The following is a 22,875-nucleotide window of genomic DNA, read 5'->3' as shown; positions in this document are numbered from 1 at the left end:
TACTTGAAATGAAGACAGCCAAATATGCAAAAAAAAAAAAAAAACTTGTCAGCATTTTCTTGTGCTGCTTCTAATTCTTAGTAACAGTAGGATGAGGCAAATTTAGAGTGTCAACGAGGCACTTTTGATGGTCTATTTTGGGTTAGAGAGTTTCAGTGCATGTAAAATCAATGTCGGCAGCAAATAGTACTTTGAATCAGATTCATACATTTAGGATTTGGTTATATTTTGTTGCACTAGTATTTTGGGGGAAATCAAATTTTCAGAGCCTTATTAGGTCCTCAATATTTTTTCTGCAGCTGCAGAGGTCCAGATGGTTATTGAGTGAAACAAGCTTGAAAAAATGCATCTGTACATTGATCAATAGCATATTTTCTTAAATGAGTATATATTTAACATCTTTGAGACAAAAGTGGAAGAAAGTATGTTTTAGAGATATATTTTAATGCAGAAACTATTTTATGATTTTTTTTGTTTGTTTCAAACCCTCAGGATAATTGACAAAATGTGGCCAGTACTTTTCTTCTAAAAATGATATATATACATCAACAGATTTTTTTTATGAGTTCCACAAAAATGTCAGCTTCATATGGATTAAGTTGACTTGCAAAGGACAAGACTGTTATATTTATTCTGTTCAAACAATGCACTGTAAATCCTTTCCAAGCAATCTAAAAGAAGGATTACCATAAATGAGAAAACGTTGCAGAAAAACTCAGTGGAAATCTAAAAAGACATTCTTTATCTCCAAAATATCCCAGAGTGCCAAAAGATACAAAAAACACAATTTTAGTATACAGAAGAACAAAATAAAAATGAAGTGTTTAAATATCATAAAAAGACTCTGGTATCTGAATGGAACAGCAACATCAACTTAAATTGTGCAAAATGGGCTAAATATCAGAAACCAAGGTGCCTATTAAGCATTTCATAAAAGATAAAAATCAGAAAGCAATGAGTTATTTGATATGAAATATCCAGTATTAAACACAAGGAGAAAAACAGTACACTCCATAGTATACATTCAAAGTACACAGATCTGGAAAAATATACAAAATTTGTTAATATTGGGTTGGCAGAAAGTTCATTCAAGTTTTTCTGTAACATTTTATGGAAAAAATCCAAATGAACTTTTTGGTCAAACCAATATTTATTTTATTTTATTTCATATGAGGACAGAGAAGAGACTATTATTACTGAGTACCTTCTAGCAATTTAAATGACTGAGTGCTGAGTCATTTAAATATATTAGTTCATGTATCTCAAAATTATTACTTTCAAATTAATTTGCTGATAACATTAAAACTCAATATTTTATTTCTGCTTTGATTAGGAAAACTAGATGTAAAACATAATCAATAAGTATTTTCATAGGGGTTTATTCATAGAGTATATTGCCTTATCTTGTATTTTTACCTATTCTTCTAAGATACTTCCCCAATTTTTTCCCATCAATATACCATACTGTAGGAAAAAGAACCTTCATAAACTGCCTACACCATTTATTATGTCTGGGCATGAAAAAGCAAGCATGAATGTAGCAGTCAGTGTTTCTTGAATTTTATTATTATTTAATGTTATGCTAGTGCTCAGATGGTTGTAAAAGACATATGAAGTAAAAGCTTTGATCTTTATACTGAATGTAGGTAAGACTGACACTGGCTAAATGAAAAGTGATCGATATTGGATAGAATTGAAATACGTCCTAAGCTGATCATAGTGAAATATCAAAAGTATTTTAAAGAAAGTTTATGGCATGATCAGGAAGGGGAAAAATTCATGGAAATGTCTAGAACTTGAGATGATGATCTTTGCAAAGATGGAAACAGTATTTCCAATTAAGGAGATAGTGGGTGTCAAGAGGCAAAAGGAAAAGGAAATTTGACAGGTATCTGGGAATTAGTAGATGGTGTTTCTAAGATTAAGAAATACACCGCGCGGGCTGTGCGGGGGCGGGGCGTTGGGCCAACTGAGCTATCCCGTCAGACCGCGCCAGTTTGAATGAAAGCTCCTCAAGATGGCGGCGGCCGGGGCCGAGGCGCCAGGAGCTTGGTGTGTGCCTTTTAAAAGAAAAAAAAAAAAAAAGAAATACAAGTTGAGGAACAGCAAGGCTAAAATTGAATGGGCCAAGGAAAACCAGCCTAGGAAAGTAGAATCAATGTTACATGCTAAAATAAGGAAATTTAATTTGCAGCTAGAATATAGATATCTTAAAGCAGAGCTGAAGAATAATGAGATTCCAGAAAAATAATCTTTAAACATCTGTGTTTTGGGGGATAGGTGGGGATAAATAGATAAGAAATTCTTGACAGTCAAGGAACTTATTGTATTTCCTCAGATGTAAGAAAATAGGGAACCTAGGTTAAGGTGATAGTAGTAATAACTGAAATTAAAAAAAAATGTTAAAAGTTATTCCATTAATAACCAATAAGGCTTTATAATAGTTTTGATCCATGAAGATAAATGGAAGATTGAAGTCAAGGATGACTAGAAAAGCCCTAGACATAAGAATGGTAGAGTGAGAAAAACACCATTTGTTTTTATTATTTTATTTTATTTTTTAACTTTACAATATTGTATTGGTTTTGCCATATATCAACATGAATCCGCCACAGGTATACACGTGTTCCCCATCCTGAACCCTCCTCCTCCCTCCCTCCCCATACCATCCCTCTGGATCGTCCTAGTGCTCCAGCCCCAAGCATCCAGTATAGTTTTTATCTGGTTCTCTCACTAATTAGATGTGTAAACCCAAACAAGTCATATTAATTCTGAGCTTTGCTTCTCACTCAGTACAATGAAGAGATTATATCACTGTACTTAATTATTCTCTAAACAGTGAAATTGAAAGAAAGGCAAACTAAGAAGGAATGATAAAAGTTTTACAATTCAAATGGTTTTTCAGGCAAAGGTGGGATATCTAAGTTTGATATATGGAAGAAGGGAAGACTATACTTAGAGGTAAGGTGAAAATCAACAGTGTGCACTTATGAGTTATAAGAATTACAGTGCTCTAAAAAGATACATGTCCAGAGTAAACCTCAAATATCACATGTGAATAAAGAAGTAAACAAAATTATTCTTTATGTTTATATCACTGAGATGCAGTCTCTTCTTGGATTATTTTAAAACCCTATTAAATATCGTGCCCAAAGAAATTTTGATAGTTAACAAATGTACTTAAATTTAAAGTCCTTAAAAATAAGTTGCTGAAATATGGATTCAGATCCCATTCTAATCAGACATCAACATAATATTATGGAAGCACAGAGGAGGGAATGTAGCTGTACTTTGAAAGCTTTAACGAAAATATACATTGAAAACTTTAATGAGAAACTGTTAAAAATAACTTTTCTAAGAATATTGTAAACATAGCTTTCAGAAAACTAAGAATGGAAAAACTTTAACTAAAGGTCAAATTGAATCTCTACTTTATCTCAGTTAGTTCTCAAAAATATAATAATATTTCCATTCTTTGTCACCACAACCCAGAGAGTGATAAATTCCACCCCACAGCACTTTTTTGGTTCTTCCTATATTCCTCCTATATGAGGAGGTATATGAGGCATTGCAAAGTTGTAGGAAAGTACTCTTTTTAAAATTTCTTTAAAAAAAATTTTAAATTCTTTTAACTGGGTCAATGCTTCTTTTAAAAAAAGAAATATTTGAACACTGCTGTGGCAAATATATCTTTCAAAACCTGTTTATTTTGAAGTTCCCTCTACAATTTGAGTAGATGGCAGCTGATGGCAATTGGATCTTATTAGTGACTTGGTCAATCTCTCTTCCTTAGACATCAGATCTCTCCATTATTGACAACACACATTCCCCAACTCAGAAGCAGGTTGAAGATTCAATTGTATGTTACTTGTTTGGAGATTAGGATATTTTCCAATAGAAACAATTTTCTAAATGATAAGTGTGTTAGACAATTACCTTTGAAAATGTATGTAAGCTACATGCTAACTGAATATCAGGTATTTATTTTAAATAAAATTTACAAAGAAACATTTGTAATCGTGATAATTTTTAATACAAATTGTTAAATGAATAATAAACCAGTAATACATATAGCTTGATGTAGGAAGAAAATTAGGTTAAATTAAGAAGATGATGAGGTAATACCTACAGATTTTTACAGACTGAAAAGAAGCTAATGAGGAACAAAATATCCCACTCCAAAATATGCCTCATTGGTATCTTGATTATTTTGAATTAAAGTTATTTAAGAAACAGTCCAGGTTCGATGCAGGATACTGGATGCTTGGGGCTGATGCACTGAGACGACCCAGAGGGATGGTATGGGGAGGGAGGAGGGAGGAGGGTTCAGGATGGGGAACACATGTATACCTGTGGCAGATTCATTTTGATATATGGCAAAACCAATACAACATTGTAAAGTTAAATAAAATAAAATTAAAAAAAAAGAAACAGCCAATACAAGAAGGACATTCTGTCTGCAGAAGTAGGTGAAAAATAAAAGAAGAGTAGAAGGCATCCTGATCACCAAAATCAGGGAATTTAGAGCCATGAAGGCTATATAAACATACCTTGTTAATGCCTCACTAATTTGCTACCCCAAGACTAAACTTCTTTGTCTTTTTAATTCTTAATAAATCATTTGTCTGCAAGGTATAAAAGCTGCCTACTTTGGTAACTTCCTTGAGTCTCATTTTTTATGAGAACCTGTACTCTTGCCTGGAAAATCCATGGACAGAAGAGCCTGGTAGGGTGCAGTCCATGGGGTCGCTGAGAGTCGGACACGACTGACCGACTTCACTTTCACTTTTCAGTTTCATGCATTGGAGAAGGAAATGGCAACCCACTCCAGTGTTCTTGCCTGGAGAATCCCAGGGACGGGGAAGCCTGGTGGGCTGCCATCTCTGGGGTCGCACAGAGTCGGACACGACTGAAGCGACTTAGCAGCAGCAGCAGCAGTACATACAAAATTATATCATTTCTTACTAGACCAGCCAAAGAACCAAGAAAATAAGAAGGGAAAAGTTTTCCTGCCCTACTAGGCTTTCTGGAGAAATTGGCAATTTCAGGGATTTTAGAGATTAGGTTCTTTAGAATATTTACTGTTTAGTCATATAGGTTTTCTTTACATGTGAGCTTAAAGACAAAGCAGTTATATTTTATATTAAGAATCAAGAGGAAGAACATGGAATGTACTGAAATGCATTGTTGTCATAATACCCACAAAGGAAATGAAGAAATTAGGAGTAATCGCATTAAACTGAGACATAGGAGCTCACTATTTATTCTTCTATTTCATAATGTAATGGAGGGCCTACCTGATGCATTAAGCCAATAAAATAAATAGAAAAAGCATGAATAAGATAATAATAGAAAGAGTGTGAATAAGATAATAAAAGCATAGCCTTTATTTGTATATGATATGATTGTGTGTGTTACACACATACACATGCATATATACACACACACACACACACACACATACCTATATAGCAAATGCATGGGAATATAATTATTAACACTAGCAAAGTGACCAAATTAAAAAAAGAGAGAGAGAAAAATGTAAAAGTATGATCCTTTTTTTGTAAGCTAAACTTGCTCTATTTCTGACTATGTTTGAATGTATAAAAGATGCAATCCAAACTGTTAACAGCAGTTACTACTGGGAAGTAGTTTGGGAGGATTAGAGGATAGGAGAGGGTGGTACAACAAAAGACTTTAACTTTTTATTTGATAAGCTTGTACATAATTTGCAACATTTAAAGTGAGCCTAAAATTTAATTTTAACCATTTTAAACCTAAGGAATGATTAAAGTTTACAATGAACTCTTGCAATAATCTTCATCTAGACTCCCCAATATAGAGACAATTGTATAATATAATTAGACCAACACTAAGTGCCTTGTGTGTGATGATGGTATTGTGATTATTTCAGAGAATGCCCTTGTTCTTAGTAGATATGTGTTGAAATCATATCTTGAGGGCATATCTTCACTCCTGTGTTTTACACAGCAATAGTTACAATAGTCAAGACATGAAAACAACCTAAGTGTCCATAGACAACATAAACTCTACGTTGTTTCCTTCCATGGAATTAAATCCTTCCATCTTTCATAAAAGCAAGTTGTCTGGAAAAATAATCTAATATTGAAGAATAAAAGCTATACTGCTAAATAAACCATGGGTCAAAGAGGAAATCAAACTGAAAATATAATGTAATTGGAAATGAGGAAACTGTACCCTGAAAACTATAAGATACTGATGAAAGAAACTGAAGATGATAAAAACAGATGGAAAGATATACCATGTTCATGGATTTTAAGAATTAATATTGTTAAAATGACCACACTACCCAAGGAAATCTACAGATTCAATAAAATTCCTATCAAAATATCAATGATATTTTTCATACAATTAGAACAAATAATCCTAAATTTAAATGGAAACACAAAAGACTCTAAATAGCCAAAACAATCTTGAGAAAGAAAAACAGAGCTATAGTAATCAGGTTCTCTGAATTCAGACTATAATACAAAAGCTAAAGTAGTCAAAACAGTATGTTACTGGCACAAAAACAGACATACAGATCAATGGAACAGGATAGAAATCCCAGAAATAAGCCCGTGCACTTATGGTCAATAAATCTATGACAAAGGAGGCAAGAATATACAATAGATAAAAGACAGTCTCTTTAACAGGTGGTGCAGGAAAAACTGGATAGCTACATGTAAAAGAATGAAATTAGAACATTCTCTAACACCATATAAAAACATAAACTGAAAATGGATAAAAGACCTAAATGGAAGATTGCATACTATAAAACTCATAGAGGAAAACATAGGCAGAACACACTTTGACATAAATTACAGTAGTATTTTTTTGAATCCATCTCCTAGAGTAATGGAAATAAAAGCAAAAACAAATGATCAGTTCAGTTCAGTCTCTCAGTCATGTCTGACTCCTTGCGACCCCATGAACCGCAGCACGCCAAGCCTACCCGTCCATCACCAACTCCCAGAGTTTACCCAAACTCATGTCCATTGTGTCGGTGATGCCATCCAGCCATCTCATCCTCTGTCATCCCCTTCTCCTCCTGCCCTCAATCTTTCCCAGCATCAAGGTCTTTTCAAATGAGTCAACTCTTCGCATGAGGTGGCCAAAGTATTGGAGTTTCACCTTCAACATCAGTCTTTCCAATGAACACCCAGAACTGATCTTCAGGATGGACTGGTTGGACCTCCTTGCAGTCCAAGGGACTCTCAAGAATCTTCTCTAACAGCACAGTTCAAAAGCATCAATTCTTCAGTGTTCAGCTTTCTTTATAGTCCAACTCTCACATCCATACATGACTACTGGAAAAACCAAAGCCTTGACTAGACGGACCTTTGTTGACAAAGTAACGTCTCTGCTTTTGAATATGCTGTCTAGGTTGGTCATAACTTTCCTTCCAAGGAGTAAGCATCTTTTAATTTCATGGCTGCAGTCACCATCTGCAGTGATTTTGGAGCCCAGAAAAATAAAGTCAGTCACTCTTTCCACTGCTTCCCCATCTATTTACATGAAGTGATGGGACTGGATGCCATGATCTTAGTTTTCTGAATGTTGAGCTTTAAGCCAACTTCTTCACTCTCCTCTTTCACTTTCATCAAGAGGCTTTTTAGTTCCTCTTCACTTTCTGCCATAAGGGTGGTGTCATCTGCATATCTGAGGTTATGGATAGTTCTCCCGGCAATCTTGATTTCAGCTTGTGCTTTATCCAGCCCAGCATTTCTCATGATGTACTCTGCATATAAGTTAAATAAGCAGGGTGACAATATACAGCCTTGATGTACTCCTTTTCCTATTTGGAACCACTCTGTTGTTCCATGTCCAGTTCTAACAGTTGCTTCCTGACCTGCATACAGGTTCCACAAGAGGCAGGTTAGATGGTCTGGTATTCCCATCTCTTTCAGAATTTTCCACAGTTTATATTTATCCACACAGCCAAATGGTTTGGCATAGTCAATAAAGGAGAAATATATGTTTTTTCTGGAACTCTCTTGCTTTTTCAATGATCCAGTGGATGTTGGCAATTTGATCTCTGGTTCCTCTGCCTTTTCTAAAACCAGCTTGAACATCTGGAAGTTCACGGTTCACGTATTGCTGATGCCTGGCTTGGAGAATTTTGAGCATTACTTTATTAGCATGTGAGATGAGTGCAATTGGGACATAATTAAATTTAAAAGCTTTTTCAGAGCAAAGGAAACCATCAACAAAACAAAAAGATAACCTATGGACTGGGATAAAATATTTGCAAACAATGCTACCAATAAGAGCTTAATTTCAAAAATACACAAACAGCTTATATAGCTTAATTTAAAAACAATAAAAAACCCAATCAAAAAAATGGGCAGAAGACCCAAATAGACATTTTTCCAAAGAAGACATGTATTTGTCTGATAGGCATAGCAAGATGCTCAACATCACTATTCATTAGAAAAATGGAAATCAAAACCTCAGTGAGGTATCACTTCATCCTGTTCAGAATAGCTATCAACAAAAGGCTGCTGCTGCTACTGCTGCTAAGTCACTTCAGTCGTGTCCGACTCTGTGTGACCCCATAGAAGGCAGTCCACCAGGCTCCCCCATCCCTGGGATTCTCCAAGCAAGAACACTGGAGTGGGTTGCCATTTCCTTCTCCAATGCATGAAAGTGAAAAGTGAAAGTAAAGTCGCTCGGTCGTGTCCAACCCTCAGCAACCCCATGGACCGCAGCCTTCCAGGCTCCTCCGTCCATGTGATTTTACAGGCAGGAGTACTGGAGTGAGGTGCCATTGCCCTCTCCACAACAAAAGGCTATAAACAACAAATGCTGGAGAGGATGTGGAGAAAAAGGAATCCTCTTACACTGTTGGTGGCAATAAAAACTGGTGCAATCACTATGGAAAACAGTCTGGAAGTTGCTTCAAAAACTAAGAATATGGCTACCATATGATCTGGCAGCCTTTCTCCTGGACATATATCTAGAAAAGATGAAAACTCGAATTCAGAAAGATACATGGATCCCAGTGTTCACAGCAGCATTATTTACAATAGCCAAGGCATGGGAAAAACTCAAGTCTCCATCAACAGATGAATGGATAATCAAGATGGGGTGTGTGTGTGTGTGTGTGTGTGTGTGTGTATGTATGTGTGTGTGTGTGTGTGTGTGTGTACAATGAAAAACTACTCAGTCATTAAAAAGAATGAAATAATGTCATTTGTAGCAACATGGGTGGACCCATAGATTATCATATTAAGTGAGCTGAATCAGACAAAGGAAGACAAATATCATGTAATATCACTTATATGTGGAACCTAAAAAATGAAACAATATATAAAACAGAAATAGACTCATAGACATGGAAAACAAACTTATGGGTACCAGAGAAGATAGTGGGGGTGAGGAGGGAGGCAATAAACTAGGAGTTTGGAACTAACATACACACACTGCTGCTGCTACTGCTGCTGCTAAGTCACTTCAGTCGTGTCCGACTCTGTGCGACCCCATAGACAGCAGCCCATCAGGCTCCCCTGTCCCTGGGATTCTCCAGGCAAGAACACTGGAGTGGGTTGCCATTTCCTTCTCCAATGCAGGAAAGTGAACAGTGAAAGTGAAGTCGCTCAGTCGTGTCCGACTCTTAGCGACCCCATGGACTGCAGCCTACCAGGCTCCTCCATCCATGGGATTTTCCAGGCAAGAGTACCGGAGTGGGGTGCCATTGCCTTCTCCGAAAATACACACACTATATATAAAATAAACAAACAATGAGGACCTACTGGGAACCATATTCAATGTCTTATAATAACCTATAAATGGAAAAGAATCTGAAAATATATATATATATATTCTACATGTATATAACTGAATATCATATATATATACATATATATAATGGAATCACATTACTATACAACTGAAACTAACACAACATTGTAATTAACTAAATTTTTTTTTGTTTAAAAATTGAAGGAAAATAAAAATACAACTTGTTTAATTTTGGGGAATGCCAATAAAGCAATAGTTAAGGAACAACTTCTAACACTAAATTCTGATATTAGAAAAGAAGAAAGCCCTTTAATCAAAGAATAGAACTTTCAGCTTAGAAAATAAAGAAGAGTAAACTGAAACCAAAATATGCAGATGAAAGGAAACAATAATTATCACAACTAAAATTAATAAAATAGAAAAGCAATAGAAAAAAATCAATGAAACAAAAAGCTAAGTTTTAGAGGTCAACAAAACTGATAAACCTTTAGGCAGAGTGAGAATGATTGGGGGAGATATATAGACTGACAGACAGACATCCTGATTTAACTTTAAGCACATGCATGCACACAGGCATGCACACCACAAACTGGGGTCAATTTTCTATGACTAGCTTTGGGGGAAATGTATTGCTTACCCACTGGTTTAGCAACCATCTAAACCATCAAACCATTGAAGGAAGGTTTCTCAACATTAGATGCAATGCCATTTGTGAAAAACATAAAATCATAAGCAACATTTTATCAGCTGCCAGAAGTTAACTTGTCTAAATATGACTACAGGGAGAAACTGCAATAAAATGACAGACATGTCTGCTCAGGAAATGATGGGCAATCTATCCGAGAAAAAGGTTACCTATAAGGTCTTCTCACAACATCATGAATCATGATTTTAGAATGGATATTGGGGAATCAACAGGCTTTAGGGAACAGTATTGAAAGTAATTATCTTGACATTTTTATAAGATTTCACTGAAAGCTATGGAGCAAAGAAGGGAATCATGACCTGAGGCTGGATTAATTTAAGGCTGACAAAAGGCACATTATTTATTTTTCTTTCCTAACATAATAAATTCAAAAAGGAAACAGCTACATTAAAACCAGGTATGGGATGTATTACCAGTTCTCAATGAGCCAGGATTTTTTTTTTTTTTTCTGTCTGTCAACACTGCTTAATGTATGAAGCAGGTAGTCACAAGTAGAGTACAGTGCAAGGGACCAGACCATATTTGGACATATACTCCTAATTATGGAGATTTGTTAGGTAATATCAATGTCTAAAATTATATTCATTAGCCAAATTAGTGCCCAAAATGTATAGGTTATTGTTTATTTTATGAGTACAAATTACACTTTTCCTAACTTTAAGATTTGAATTATATGTTCCCTCAAAGTATCTCATTTGAGTTGCCTTTATTTCTACTTTATTTCATGCTTTTTTGCCACAAAATTTCAAATATCTGTTTTTCCCTATCCCAACTGAAATATAAGTAACACAATATCATGTAGGTTTAAGGAATATAATGTCATGATTTGATACACTTATAGTTTTCAAAGTGATGAGACTAGTTAATACTTACATGACTTCATTTAGTTGCCATTGTGTGTGTGTGTGTGTGGTGAGGATATTTAAGATCTTATCTCCTAGAAACTTTATTTTTTTATTTTAAAACATTTTTTATTTTCATAAATGTTTTAAAGGCATTTAAAACTTAGAGTATGTTCCAACAGAGATGAACAATATGCTAGAAGGAATTAATAGCAGAATAACTGAGGCAAAAGAACACATAAGTGACCCAGAAGACAGTGGCAGAAAACACTGCCGTAAAACAGAATATAAGGAAAAAAAGAAAGAGTATGTTCTTCTAGAAGTGTACTTGCACACATACACTTTATATAGATTAGATTATGAATTCTTTGGGGGTTTTTTGTGCTTTTTGTTTTGTTTTTAAATTAATTTTATTGGATTATAGCTGCTTTACAGTGTTGTGTTGGTTTCTACTATACAGCAAAATGAATCAGCTATATGTAAACATATATCCCTCTCTTTTTTGGATTTTCTTCCCATTTAGGTCACCATGGAGCACTAAGTACTATGCTATAGTACTGTGCTATACAGTAGCTTCCCATTAGTTATCTATTTTATATACAGTATCAATAGTGTGTGTCTGTGTGTATATATATATATATCATGTTGTTGTTCACTCTCTAAGTCATGGACTGCAACACGCCAGGCTTCCTTGTCCTTCACTATCTCATGGAGTTTGCTCAAACTCATGTCCATTGAGTCAGTGATACCATCCAACCATCTCATCTTCTGTCACCCCCTTTTCCTTCTGCCCTCAATATTTCCCAGCATCAGGGTCTTATCCAATGAGTCAGCTCTTTGCATCAGGTGGCCAAAGTATTGGAGCTTCAGCATCAGTCCTTCCAGTGAATATTCAGGGTTGATTTCCTTTAGGATTTACTGTCCTTGCTGTCCAAGGGACTCCCAAGAGTTTTCTCCAGCACCACAGTTCAAAAGAATCAATTCTTTGGTGTTCAGTCTTCTTTATGGTCCAATTGTCACATCTGTACATGACTACTGGAAAAAACACAGCTTTGACTATATGGTGTTTTGTTGGCAAAGTGATGTCTCTGCTTCTTATTTGTCAATCTCAATCTCCCATAGCAACTTTAAAGTATATAATATAGTAATGTTAACTATAATCACCATGCTATCTATACATGGGATCCCCAGAATTTATTCATTTCATAATTGGAAGTTGTATCCCTTGACCTGTATCTCCACAACTCCCCCTTAACCCCAGAAACTAGCAACCACCATTCTACTCTGTTTCTGTGAGTTTGACTATTTTATATTCCAAATATAAGTTATATCATACCATATGTTTCTTTCCCTGGCTGACTTTTTTTACTTAGTTCTCAAGTTTCATCTGTGCTATCTATCACAAATGACATGATTTTCTTCTTTCTTATGGTTGGATAATATTCCATTATAGATGAACATTTTGATTGCTGCCATATCTTGGCTGGAAATCCTCTGGAGGAGAGCATGGCAATCCACTCCAGTATTCTTTCCTAGAGAATCCTCACAGACAAAGGAACCTGGCAGGCTATAGTCCATGGGGTCACAAAGAGTTGGACATGACTGAGCAACTAAGCACACACATACATGTATTTTTGCACACTTCTCCCTTATGAAGAAAATAAAAACATATACAGGAAGACACACACACACACACACACACACACACACAAAGGGGAGCAAGGATCTAGAACCAGGAATTTGCTCCAGCATAATCTCTGGCACATGATACATGAATGAGATTAATTTCAGCATTCATTTATAATTCAAAAAACAGAAGACAGAAATATTAACCAAAATGAGAATAGATGAACTAATTGTGGTGTGACTTTACATCAAAATTGTACCCAGTGCTAAAAATCAATGAAGTACTTTATATTAAACTGAGTAAACTCCTAAAGCATAATGTTAGTAAAAACTAAGAGACCTGAATATGTAAAACAGAATTTAAATAAAAATTTTAACCATGCAGAATGGTATTGAATTTTAATATACAAATAACAATGTAGGAAAAACATATTGAAAAAGGACAGAATAGTGATCATCAAGATAAAGATTATGATTTTCTATGGAGGGGAAGGGGGGGATTAATGTGCCAGAGAGATTACACAAGAAGGCTTCAACTGAACTGGTAACACGATTTCCAAATAATAAAACAAACAAACACAGAACTTAGGCAATTATAGCCAAATTAAAATATCAACACTAGGCAGGAAGAACTATGAGTGTTCATTTTATTATCTATGTCATTCCATAAGTTTCAGAGTTCATTAATATAGAAAAGAGATAGCTCAAATATAGAACTGAAAAATATTAAAATGTTCACATTATAATGTTGGTAGAAAAAACAATTAAATTTTAATGATTGTGCTGTGGACTGAATTGTGCTCTGCCCATTCGTACATTGAAACTATAACCCCTCGTGTGATTATATTGGAGATAATACCTATGATTGAGGTTAAAAATGTGGTAATAAGGGTAGAACCTTCATCCAATAGAACTGGTTCCTTTATAAAAGAAGAGGAAGAGACACCAGAATTCATTCTCTCTGTCATGTGAAGACACTGAAAGGGTGTCCTTCTGGAAGTAATAAGAGTTTCTTGTAAGAAACTGAATCCTGCCAAAACCTTGCTTTTGAACTTTCTAGCTTTAGGACTGTTTAAGCCACACTGTCTGTGGTGTATTGTTATGGTATCCCAAGTAGAATAAGACAGACTGTATGGTAATTAATTTTGTTATATATGAATGCATGATGCAGATACACACATACACACACACCTGGATTTGTTTGTGTAAACACATAAAGAAGCTCCAGTACGCTTTTCTGCACATTTATATCTGAAGGCGTATGTGTATGTGCAAAATCAGCAAAATGTTCAGAGCTGTTACCTTAATATAAAAAGGATTACTATGCAGGTGCATGTCTATCAACACATGGCAGGTGTGTATGTGTGTGTGTGTGTACATCCATATACACCCTACTAAATGATATATACGGAGAAGGCAATGGCACCCCACTCCAGTACTCTTGCCTGGAAAATCCCATGGACAGAAGAGCTTGGAAGGCTGCAGTCCATGGGGTCGCTGAGGGTCGGACACGACTGAGAGATTTCACCTTCACTTTTCACTTTCATGCATTGGAGAAGAAAATGGCAACCCACTCCAGTGTTCTTGCCTGGAGAATCCCAGGGACGGGGGATCCTGGTGGGCTGCCATCTATGGGGTCGCACAGAGTCAGACACGACTGAAGCGACTTAGCAGCAGCAGCAGCAAATGATATATATCTCTTACTATAGCTCTACAGCTAGTCTCTGGTGGTTCAGTTGGTAAAGAATCCACCTTCAATGCAGCAGACATGGGTTCAATCCCTGGCTCAGGAAGATACCCTGAAGAAGGGAATGGCAATCCACTCCAGTATTCTTGCCTGGAAAATCCCATGGACAGAGGAGCCAGGTGAGCTACAGTTCATGGGGTTGCAAAAAAGTTGGACACAACTTAGTGATGCAACCACCACCACCATAGTTCTACACATAGACTATAAATGACAAATACATTGATTATATCTAATATGAGAAATTTTGTATAGTAAAATATATTTCATTATATGAGCTTCCCTGGTGGCTCAGTGGTAAATAATCTGCCTGCCAAGGAGGAAATTCAGATTCAATTCCTGGGTCAGGAAGATGCCCTGGAGAAGGAAATGGCAACCCACTCCATTATTCTTGCCTGGGAAATCCCATGGACAGAGGAGCCTGGCAGGCTATAGTCCATGGGATTGCAAAAGAGTAAGAAATGACTTAGCAACTAAAAATCAAACAACAATATTTCTTTATATTATACAGCAAGGAGATCAAATCAGTCAATCCTAAAGGAAATCAGTCCTAAATATTCACTGGAAGGGCTTATACTGAAGCCTGATGTGCTGTAGTCCATGGGGTCACAAAGCTGGACATGAATGAGAGACTGAACAACATTATTATTCCATATTCTCTCCAATGACTTGTATATTTTGCTTATACTAATTAAATAGCAATGGCAAGCAGGAAATTGAACTCACCTAGTTGCTCGAGTCAAAAATATTACTAGATAGTGTGCAACTATGTATTCAGTTATGGATAATTATTCTGCTTTATGGACATTAGTAAGGAGTGAGAATGAGATTTTTTTCTCTCTATGAAAGGGTAGAATATTATTTGTGTGGAAAAATCCTCTGAAAGTTTTTGAATTAAAGGATCAAAGCATTATTTAAGGATTTAGCCAGCAAATTAGAATGTGTATTACTTAAATGCCACTCTCTGATAAGGCAAATATATAATAATCTTTGCTTTATGAGACTGGCTCATTTTGAGTTTGACTTTCAAAATCATATAAGGAGGAAATTTCCCAGAGCTAGACCTTTTATTCCTTAAGTTGACTTTCCTACCTACTTATGGGTACTCTAGAATCTTTGCTAAACATCTCAATTAATAAACTTGAATTCCAAGCAATATATCATACTGAGCTGGTGCAGAAAACGATCCCTATCATAGCCCTGAAAAGGCATAGAAATGCAGAATTATTATATAAATAATCATCAGTAGGATAGGAAAGAAAAATATATCTGGGAAAAAGGGAAAAAAATAATTGAAGTCAGGTTGCTGATTCCAAAGTGCTGATACCTAACTAAGAGTGGGAAAGACTGCATCATATTACAATGATTCTTTAGGTACAGGGTTAAGATTTTTACTTCCCTGCTATTACCAAAACACAGACTGCTGTAGAGGCTGTTGGCTCTGGGTGTTGGGTCCTGAGGTTGAGCTCTCTGTATAAAGCCTTGAGAAGGTCAGCAAGCTGGCCATTGTTTGCAGAAGGAAAGCTGCCAATTGTCCTGAGCCATGATTGGGAAACAGTAATTTATTAGAACTCAAAATCATAGACCTTTACCATACAGACAATGGGATGCAAATACTTATTACCCAGGAGGTGTGAATATTCCAAGACTATAAATTCAACATTAAAACTGTCCATTACAAGTGATATCCATAGAGGCCTCAAGAGGAAAATATGAAACTGACTCATAACTTGCCTTCATAACTAGGGCAGGCAAGATTCCAACAGAAAACAACTCCCACTGAAGAACTCAGAATTTTTAAAATGTAGTATATATAAGTGGGAGAAAATGCCATAAGATTCAGGGGAGACAAACCAGGACAATTCTCATGCCAGGAAACACGTTGGTTAGGATGTGAAAGAGACTGAAACAAGTATCTTTGTAATGCTTAAAGAGATAAAAGAAGAAATAAAATAATTTCAATTAACTTAAACTGATTTTTAAATTAATTTCATATTCATGTTTGTGTCTGTATCAGATATCAAGAAAGTTAAATGTTTTTTAAACCAAACACACAGTCCCAGACAGTAAGATCATTAAAATTCATATATATATGAAAGGCATTAAAGCCTTTTTCACATTACTATCTAACTATTCACAATATACAGTTGGCCCTTGAACAACATGGGCTTGAACTGCACAGGTCCACTTACAGTCTCATTTCTTTCAATAAGCATATTGGAAAATGTTTTGGAGATTTGCAACAATTTGAAAAACTCACAGATAAACCACATGGTCTAGAAATATCAAAAATTTTTAAAAGTTAGGTAAGTCATGAATGCATAAAGTATATGCAGATAAATCTATTATTTCCTACCATAAAATGTATACAAGTCTATTCTTCAGTCAGTCAGTTCAGTCACTCACTCATGTCTAACTCTTTGCGACCCCATGGACTGTAGCATGCCAGGCTCTCCTGTCCATCAACTCCTGGAGTTTACTCAAACTCATGTCCATTGAGTCAGTGATGCCATCCAAATATCTGTTGTCCCCTTCTCCTCCCATCTTCAATCTTTCCCATCAGGGTCTTTTCCAATGAGTTGGTTCTTTGCATCAGGTGGCCAAAATATTGGAGTTTCAGTTTCAGCTTCAGCTTCAGCCCTTCCAATGAATATTCAGGACTGATTTCCTTGAGGACAGATTGGTTGGATCTCCTTGCAATCCAAGGGGACTCTCAAGAGTCTTCTCCAACACCAGAGTTCAAAAGCATCAATTCTTCAGCATTCAGCTTTCTTTATGGTACAACTCTCACATCCATACATGACTACCAGAAAAACCATAGCTTTGACTAGATGGACCTTTTTTGGTAATGTAATGTCTCTGCTTTTTAATATGCTGTCTAGGTTGTTCATAGCTTCTCTTCCAAGGAGCAAATCTATTATTAAAAGTTCAAATATCAAAACTTAGACACACACACACACAAACACTTATGGATCATATATGGCACAATTCACAATCAAGAGAAATGTAAACAAATGTGAAGATGTAGCATTAAGTCATAACTGCATAAAATTAACTGTGGTATACACTGTACTACTTTAATAATTTCATAGATATCTACTGTTGCTTTTGCGGTGAGCTCAAGTGTTGTAAGTATCCAATTAAAAATGCTATGTCATGCTCATCATCTCCACCTGAGCAGTTCCTCTCTACAGTAGATTGTGAATCATAATAAAAGTGATCACATATGGTTCTCCCATAATTTTCATTGTATTTAGTGCAACACTGTAAAACTTGAATAACACCATGGGACCACTGGTTATGCTGGAAGTGCTACCAGAAGCAGAGAAAAATCATAACGTTACAAGGAAGAGTTGAATTGCTTGATATGTACCACAGAGTGAGGTCTGCATCGCAGTTGCCCACCATTTCAACATAAATGCATCTAGCATAAGGACCAATGTAAAAAAGGAAAGAAAAAGAAAAAATAAAGAAAGAAGGAAATCTGAAAAGCAGTCACCGCAGCTATGCCAGGAGGCATGAAAACCTTGCACATTTTGTGAAATACATGTTTATCTTGTCTTGAAAAAGCAGCTTTTACGTAGGTGCAAGATTGCTAAAAGAAATGGACACCTATGATTTGAGAAAAAGCAAAGTCATTGTATGACATCTTAAAGCAAAAGAAAGATAAAGGACGTAAAGCCAGAGAATTTTATGCCAGCAAAGAATGATATAATTTTGCAAACAGGTTTGTTTTTTAAAAAATGTCAAAATAACAGGAGAAGCAATTTCTGTCAATCAAGAGGCAGAAGTCAAGCTCCAAGATGCCATAAAGAATATCATCAAGGGGCTTCCCTTGTCACTCACTGGAAAAGAATCCATCTGCCAGTGCAGGAGACACGGGTTCAATCCCTGATCTGGGAAGATCCCACATGCCATGGGACAACTATGCCCATGCACCACAGCTATTGAGCCTGTGCTCTAGAGCCTGGGAACCACAACTACTGAGCCCACGTGTGGCAACCACTGAAGCCCTAGAGCCTGTGTTCTGCAATAAGAGAAGTCACCACAATGAGAAATCAAGTGCATTGCAACTAGAGAAAAGCCCACACAGTAACGGAGACCCAGCATGACCAAAAATAAATAAGTAAATAAATAAAATTATTAGAAAAAGAATATCATTGAGGAGAAAGGACATTTGCCTGAATAGTTTTTTGATGCAGATTAAAGTGCTCTATTCCGGAGATAAAATGCTACAAAGGACATTTAATAGTAAGAAAGAGAGGTGAGCACCAGGATTTAAGGCAGGAAGGGATAGTCTTTTCCACTGAGCCACAAGGGAAGCCCCTAGATGTTATTCTTTATGGCATCTTGGAGCTTGTCTGCCGCTTCTTGATTGGCAGAAATTGCTTCTCCTGTTATTTTGACATTTTTAAAACAAACCTCTTTCCAAAATTATATCATTCTTTGCTGGCATAAAATTCTCTGGCTTTACATCCTTTATCTTTCTTTTGCTTTAAGATGTCATACAATGACTTTGCTTTTTCTCAAATCATAGGTGTCCATTTCTTTTAGCAACCTTGCACCCACATAAAAGCTGCCTTTTCAAGACAAGATAAACACATATTTCACAAAATGTGCAATACACAAACAATTCTATTATTTGTGCAATAATGCAGTCAAGTTACTGATCAAGACTTACCTGATATATAAACTTGCTAACCCCTGAGGCTTGAAGGAAAAAGATAAACTCCAGGTGCCAGTCTTTTGGTTATACAAGAAGGCCTGGACAAGAACCCTTTTTCTGAATTGATTTCATCATTGCTTTCTCCTCAAAGTCAGGAAGTACCTTGCCAGTTAAGGGACTGCATTTTAAAGTTATTTGGATACTTGACAATGCCCCTGGTCACCCAGGACCCCATAAGTTCAACAACAAAGGTGTTCACGTGGTCTACTTGCCCCAAACACAATGTCATTAATTCATCTGCTAAATCAAGGGGTCATAAGGGGTCATCAAGGGGTCATAAGGACCCTTAAGGCTCTGCGTACCTAGTACTCTATGGAAAGGGTTGCTAATACTGTGGAAGAGTATCCTAACAGAGAGAACATCATGAAAGTGTGGAAAGACTGCACCACTGAAGATGCCATTGTTGTTCCAGAAAAAGCCATGTGGAAGCCATCAAACTTTAAGCAATAAATTCCTGCTGGAGAAAACTATTCAGATATTGTGCATGACTTCACAAGATTTACAAAAGAGTCAGTCAAGGAAACCACTGGAAGATCTTGTGGCCATGGCAAACATGGTGTGGGTTAAAGGGTTTCAAGATATGAATCTTGGAGAAATTCAAGAGATAATAGACAATGCACTATAGGAATTAACAGAAGACAACTTGATGGAGATGAATGTTTCCAAACCAAGGCCAGATAATAAGGAAGCTGAAGAGAAAGCAGTGCCAGAAAACAGATCAACATCAATCTGGCAAAAGAGTTCTGATTATTCTAGTTTTTTTTTTTTTTTTACTTTTTTTTTTAATGACTTGGACCTTTCTATGATATGGTCCCTGAAATTAAACAGTGGAAGAAGGGTTGGTACTGTATAGAAACTTTTTTTTGAGAAATTAAAACATAAAAAAGTCAAGCAGAAACTGTGATGTATTTTCATAAAGTTACAGTGAGTGAACCTGCGTCTCCTGCCTTCCCTTCCACCTGTGCCACCCCTGAGACAGCAAGTCCAACTTTTCCTCTTTCTCCTCCTCAGCCTACTCAACATGAAAATGACAAGGTTGAAGACCTTTCTGATGATCCACTTCCATTGAATGAACCATAAATAATCATCATGCTGTACAGTTAATAAAATTTTCTATTGTGTATGTATGCAAGTGTCTTCATGTGAATATCTAATAACTGTATGGTAAGAATTGTATGAGACATTTTTGTGTTATCATCATTGCTTAAGGATTCACTGTGTAGAACATTATGTGTAAGAACTGTACTGAAATGAATAGTCTATCCTTACACAGGTATAAAGTGAATGACTTTTAATATAATTAATAGTGTGTTGCTTGCTTACCATTTTATAACTTTGCTTTCAAAGAATTACATTACCATACAGTATGTCTCTCTCTCTTATAACTGGCCAAACTGTATCAGCCTATCAACAGATATGTGGATTTTTTTTTTAAATGCAACACTGTTGACAAGACTGTATTACAAATATGACTGTAATGTGGTATGCCATAAAAACTTTATAAAAATTCATTCATTAGAGTATAAGTTACCATGTCAACTATACTGCTGCTGCTGCTGCTAAGTCGCTTCAGTCATGTCCGACTCTGTGCGACCCCATAGACGGCAGCCCACCAGGCTCCCCCATCCCTGAGATTCTCCAGGCAAGAACACTGGAGTGGGTTGCCATTTCCTTCTCCAATGCATGAAAGTGAAAAGTGAAAGTGAAGTCGCTCAGTCGTGTCCGACTCTTAGCGACTCCATGGACTGCGGCCCACCAGGCCCCTCTGTCCATGGGATTTTCCAGGCAAGAGCACTGGAGTGGGGTGCCATTGCCTTCTCCGGTCAACACTGTAAGTTTACCTTGTCTGCTCCCAAGATGAATCATCTGTTAATGTGTATCTCAATATTTTCTTATATGATACAAAATACAGTAGATATTGTACATATTTCTAACCATAAATCTACCATATTGCTGCTTCTCCATTATCAATGCATGAATCATTATATATGTGAATAAATACAAATTTATTTTTCATATTATCTTTTCATTTTGATGTCTGTGGTTAGGAATATGCACAACATCTACAGTATTTTGTATCATATAAGAAAATATTGAGATATACATTAACAGATGATTCATCTTGGGAGCAGACAAGGTAAACTTACAGTATTGATAAATGTAGTACACAACTATAAATACATTTTATGTTCCTTATGATTTTTTAAGTAACATTTTCTTTTCTCTAGCTTACTTTATTGTAAGAATATAGTATATAATACAGATAACATGCAAACCATGTGTTAACTATTTATCTTATCAGTAAGGCTTCTAGTCAACAGTAGGCTATTATTGTTAAATTTTAGGGGAGTCAAAAGTTGTACAAAGGGTTTTGACTGCACAGGAGACTGGTGCCCCAACCCCAAAGGTGTCCAAGGATCAATTGTATGTACAAATATGTGTATGCATGAGTAAATGTCTGTATAGTGTGTAATTATATATATATATATATATATATATATATATATCGATGTCTATCTATCTATCTGAGAGAGCTGTATTGAGGGGAGAGAGTGTGAGACATAGAGAAAGAAAAAGACAAAAAGGAGATGTAGATGAGACAAGAAAGACAGGAGGAGAAATAGGAAGGAAGAAATATGTGGGAAAGAGAAAGGAGGGAAAGAAAGTAAAATATTCAATTTTATCTAATTTTAAAAGTGCAAAATAGATTATAACTGTTAATTATGAAAGCGTGCAAGAATATTCAGCTATTCTACTCATATGGAAAATAAGGACAAATTACTTTTAAATTGGATAATAGACTGTATTTGGTATAAATTAATAGAACTTTGTGGGCTTCTCTGGTGTCTCAGATGGTAAAGAATCTGCCTATAATGCAGGAGACCCAGGTTTGATCACTGGGTTGGGAAGATCCTCTGGAGAAGGGAATGACCACCCATTCCAGTATTCTTGCCTGGAGAATTCCATGGACAAAGATTAAAAGAAGCTTGCATCTTGGAAGAAAAGCTGTGACAAATCTCAACAGTATATTAAAAAGCAAAGACATCATTTTCCAACAGAAGTCCACATACTCAAAGCTATGGTTTTTCCAGTAGTCAAGTACGGATGTTAAAAGTTGGAACATAAAGAAGGCTGAGCACCATAGAATTGATGCTTTTGAACTGTGGTATTGGAGCAGACTCTTGAGAGTCCCTTGGACTGCAAGGAGATCCAACCAGTCCATCCTAAAGAAAATCAGTTCTGAATATTCATTGGAAGGACTGATGCTGTAGCTGAAGCTCCGATACTGTGGCCACCTGATAAGAAGAGCCAACTCATTAGAAAAGACCCTGATGCTGGGAAAGATTGAAGGCAGGAGGAGAAGGGGACAACAGAGAATGAGATGGTTGGATGGCATCAGCAACTCAAGGGACATGACTTTGAGTAAGCTGTGGCAATAGTGAGGGACAGGGAAGCCTGATATGCT

Source organism: Bos mutus, chromosome X (assembly GCF_027580195.1).
Source record: "Bos mutus isolate GX-2022 chromosome X, NWIPB_WYAK_1.1, whole genome shotgun sequence".
Classification (NCBI taxonomy): Eukaryota; Metazoa; Chordata; class Mammalia; order Artiodactyla; family Bovidae; genus Bos; species Bos mutus.
This window is presented reverse-complemented; position numbering follows the sequence as displayed.